Below are 5,226 nucleotides of genomic sequence, written 5' to 3'. Positions count from 1 at the left end.
TCGGACGCAGTGGTTTTTAATCACAGCCTCTCAACACGTCCAGCTCTGCCCAGCGGGGCCGAGCGTCCACCTGTCTCCGAGACCCCAGAACATCACGCCACCTGTCGGGAGACATTAGACTTTCCGTGATGTATGGAAGTCAGCCAGAGAACAGAGAGACCGCGGATCGGCCTCCTGAGCGCCTCAGGCTGCTTCACACCCCCGTCGCACTGCAACAAAAACACACACGAGCGAGATCCCGCTCTCAGAGTTACTATCTGTGTGTTTGTTGTTGTTGTTTTAACTGTTCAGCAGGTAAAGGAGATGTGATCATTCCTCCTTCACAGGGGATTCTCAGACAAGGATCACTGACGCTACACTGAGCTGTGTTCGGTTAAATAAAAAGGTTCAACACAAGGTGAGAAGTTAGTCAGAGCAGGAGGAGACGATGGTCTTTGTCTTTTCAATCCTTCCATCTTCTTTCCTTACACCCTTTCTCTAGCGTTCTTTAACCATCTTCTCTTCCTCTCTTCTCTACTCTGCTCCTTTCCTTCTCTCCTCCCTTCACTTTAATAAAAGACAATAGAGGACGACAGCAGGAAGTGAATGAACATCAAGACAAAGTGGGATTCAAGACAGAATTAGTGGTTTGGTGAACTTGAACTAACCTTGATATCCTCTGCTGCGCTTTTAAGTTATTACAGTGCCGGGTCATTTAATAACTGAATGATAATCTGATCAGGCTAAGTGCTCGGGAATAAAGAGGATGAAATGAAGCTTTCTTTCTTCCTCTGGGCCAGACAGAGCAGATTTAAAGGTTTCCATCTTTGATGCAACAAAGGGAAAGATTCTTTACTCATTTTAGGTTGAGGAACAAAAATGTATCCTCAAAAGCATCAGGGATATTATGTAAAATGTTATAATAACATACAACTTAAATACTCTATAACTGAAACGTACCTCAACAGCTGGTTTGTGAAAGTCTCTCTTCGATAGAGGATAATTAAACCGCCTGAATGAAAATCTTTTAACAAACGCAAGTTGAACAACTTCTCATTTAAATGGCAAATACATCCTTGGGGGGGAGGGGGGGGGTTAGGGACGTTGCTAACATGGAGCCCCTTGTTGTGGGGGTCGGGGGTCAAGTGTGTGTACTTTGCTCTGTGAAAACGGAGGCCTGGAGCAGTTTTCTGGATGGACAGTTGAAATACAAAGAGACTATTTATGCAACGCACTCAGCATCGGCTAATCCCCCCCCCCCTTTACATAAATCAGCTTATAAAGCAGCAGACGTTCTGCTGAACCAGGAGAGGTTCAGTCGACATCTATCACTGGAATACGAGAGGAGAGCCTGCATCTTCTGTTGTAAACCCCTTTTTACTCTAACACCATATTACACACAAACACGTTATAAAGGAGTTTCATGTTATCTGAATGGAGCAGAGACGAATTTGAAGGGAAGTGGAGGAAACACTATTCCTGCTATGACCCATTTCTGTTAGTTACATAATTTACAGTTCGCTGCCGTTTCTCTTTTCAGACTGTGAACGGTGAGTTTTTAAAAATAAATGTGTAAAAAACGGACGGAGGTCAGAGGACGTAGAGACTGTAAATCTGATTTATACAGCTTATCACCTTCAAAACCACAATAAGTATATGACATGAGCCATGTTGGGTGACATAAGTGTAGACGTGTTTACTGTTAGTGTTTCCTGTAGAATTCAGTAGTCAGCAGCTTTGAAACAATACAAATAAAGTTTGATTGATTTAAGTCTTTGAGTCCTTTGCAACCTGGGATGTCACATTTACAGCTGTCAGACCAGATCAAAGCCAATGAACTCACATGGAAACATTTCTCAGCAGAATCAAACACTACGGCCTTTGAAGCCGGCCGGACCAGAATCTGCTCTCCTACAACTTCTCTTCTTTGTCACCGACGACTTGTCAGTAGACCAGCGATACACTGAGAAAACACACAACTCTATTACACAAGTTGGTTACATTAAGAAGATCAACTGCTCAAGAAGAAGAAGTAAGTTTTTCTGAAGCAGAAAAAACTTACCTGAAGAAATTTCTTCATCTCATGACTAAACTCCAGTCAGATCTGTGAATCAGATGAAGCAGCTCCTGTCTCTTTGTGTGTCTGAAGTCAGGATGGGACTGTGTTTTCAACCGTTGTGTGTATTTGTGTCTTTCAGTCACTTGATGACACAAATGCCGCCTGATGCTACTCAACACATCAGGTGCAGCATCAGGAAAAAGCTGTGGACCGTCCAACAAGCCCTCCAGGAGTCAAAGAGGGAGAACAAGAAGCTGGCTGCGGAGAACGAAGCATTGAAGCAGCAGGCTGCAGTAAACGCTGCTCTGAATAGGCAGCTGGCCGCGGAGAACAATTCTCTGAAGAATCAGTTCGTCGTCAGGCAACTCAGCTGGAATAGTGAAAGAAAGAAGGTGATGGAGAGGATGGACCATTCTGCCTTAGGCCAGAGAAGACATGGTCAACATGATCAAGTCTGTGGACACAGCCAGAGCTAGAGAGAATGAGCTGGAGCGGGAGCTCGGAGATCTGAAGACGATGATGAAAGACAATGGGGAAGACGACTACTTACTGAGCTTTGATCTTGAGCTCTAGCAGCAGGAGAACCAGAGAGTGGAAAATGAGTGGAAGGTGGTTATTTGAAGCTCTGTGAGGAGAAGCTGAGGAGCAGCGTCCTGGATCAGGAGGCCAGCTTCCAGCAGAGGGAGGATCTGATGAACCAGATCAGGGACACAGAGGAGAAGATGTCTGCTGAGCAGGAGGACTCCGTGGAAGAAGACCTGGTGTACAATCTAAATGATGAAACTAGACATTTATATGTTAAAAAAACCAAATATCTTTATATTATTCATACATAAAGTTATTGTTTGAACTGTACTATCCTCACATTTGGGCATAAAAATATCAACAGGATAATAATACCCGACAGGAACTTTAGTATCATGGTCTGTGAGATGAATTGTGCAGAATTCCATGTCTGACTCATGAAGCCACTGATCAGTGATGAAGCCAAATGAAATCCAGTGGTTCACACAGATGTTTATCAGAGTTCATACGACTGCTACGTGTCTGTTGTTGAATCATGATGCTCTAATACGGCTGCAGGGAAGTTAAAGCTCAACGCGTTAATCATGTTATTTTACTATCATTTCAATATGATGAATCAAGCTGAGCTAAACGCAGGCCAGCGTGAAACAGGAAAGAAGTCCCATGTTTGAAATTTAAATGTGTCCAATCACAGGGGAAAATGGGCTTTTATGGTATCAGGTGCTGCTGTTTTAAGAAGGATTAAAAATATGTTGTTGATAATTAAAAATGTACTAATAACAAACAGAAGAAAATGTTTTCGTCCTTCAATCTAATCCCTTTGTTTCCATAAACGCTGCTGCACCGGTGTCACCTCGGCTCCGATCACAGAGCAGCACAGACTCAATGTCAATGTCTGCATCTGCTGCCGAGGTCAAGTGAAGGACGTCGTCCTTTGTCCCCACCTCCGACCGAGAGCAACCCTGCTCACACACACACACACACACACACACACACGTAGAAAAACACACGCGCTGAACACATGCACACACCAACACACTGCACAAAACCAGCCCTCTTAGTCGGCCTTCCCGGCTTTAATAAACCAAGTCGCACAGAAAAGGCTTTTGGAATATCGAGCAGTCCAAACAATGGGGGGAAATGGCATTGGGGTTTCCATGGCAACTGCTGCAAGCTGCTAAGAGGGCTGCTTTGAAAACATATGTCAGACTTGACTGGTGTGTTCACAGTGAGCCTAGCAACAGATTCTGTGTGCAGCCTATCACACTGTCTCGCACAGCGTTGGCTCATCTAACATTTGACTTGTTGTGTGTCAGCGGGCAGACTCGGCCCAAGAGAGAACAGTAGTCCTAATTCTGATAGAGAGGAAGATGACCTCACTGTGAGATGTTTGTGTGGTCAAGTAATCCACTGGAAACGTCATGTTTTCATTCCAGCTCGTTCCTGTAAAGATTCCTAATGCAGCGAAATAAAAGAAACAAAACTGCCAATCCTGAAATCAACAAGAGCAAACGTGTGTCTCAGAGAAGCAAACATTCCAGACTCAGTGAGAACCGACGCAGTGACGAGCATCTCACTTCCCCTCAAGGCTGAGAACCCATCTCTCACCTGTCTCCTCCCCCTCTCTCTTTCATAACTGCAGCTGCAGAGTCACAGACTTCTCCGCTGCACCAGCACAGAGTCCTGATTCAACGAAGATTCATCCATTCATTCGTCACATTTATTCACTGATTAATCATTTAAATCAAGGTTCAAGACAAATATTCACCTGTTTTCTGCCTGTGTTTTTCTGCCTTTTAAAAAAATAGGCCTGTGTGATCAAATTGTGATGTTTCGTACGTGTGTTCATATGGAAAACAACTTTGTTTATATAGGCAAAAATCAAAAGCCTTAAAAACCAGCCATAATAGCCGAGGACTCCAAAGGTGTACAGTGAACCAAGCAAATCTCTTTGTGTCCGTCTGAATTTAAAAGTTGCAGAAGGTTGATGTGAAGCTGTTAAACCTCTGGAGTGAAACACCGGAGCAGATGATTCTAAGTGTCTGACACCTCTGGCACCTCATCTCCTGCAAACTGTCGATATCAGTTTCCTTAAAGCAGCTGTAATCAATATGTCTTATATCACACGTCTGCTTGTCACAGGAGAGAGAAAGTTGTTTATAATAATAATAATAACCTGACTTTATTCATATAGAACTTTTCAAATCAATGTTAGTGCTTTAAACGACCAAATTATAAAAGTAATTAAAACAGCACGTCGAGCGATCATTAATCCGAAACTACAAAATGTATAAATGAATGAAATAGATCAATATAAGAATATTTAAAATAATCGAATAAATGTATAATCTTTTTCTCTCTGTCGCATGTTGATGAATTCCTGCAGAGGTGATGGGGGGTTTGTAAGACGCAGGGAAGGAAGGAAGGAAGGAAGGAAGGAAGGAAGGAAGGAAGGAAGGAAGGAAGGAAGGAAGGAAATACATAAGATGAGACGGGAGAGAGGGGGAGACAAGGGAGGATTTGAAAAACAGAGGGGGAGGCTGATGGGGGGGGGGGGAAGAGGAGGAGAGAAGATGCGTCATAGAAAAACATTAGTATGCAATCAAGTTGCTGGTGCGGTAAGGATCATCGTATCTGTCGACGGCTGCTGCTGCCTTTCAGAT

The sequence above is a fragment of the Hippoglossus hippoglossus genome, chromosome 13 (genome assembly GCF_009819705.1).
Source record: "Hippoglossus hippoglossus isolate fHipHip1 chromosome 13, fHipHip1.pri, whole genome shotgun sequence".
Lineage (NCBI taxonomy): Eukaryota > Metazoa > Chordata > Actinopteri > Pleuronectiformes > Pleuronectidae > Hippoglossus > Hippoglossus hippoglossus.
Note: the sequence above shows the minus strand (reverse complement) of the source record.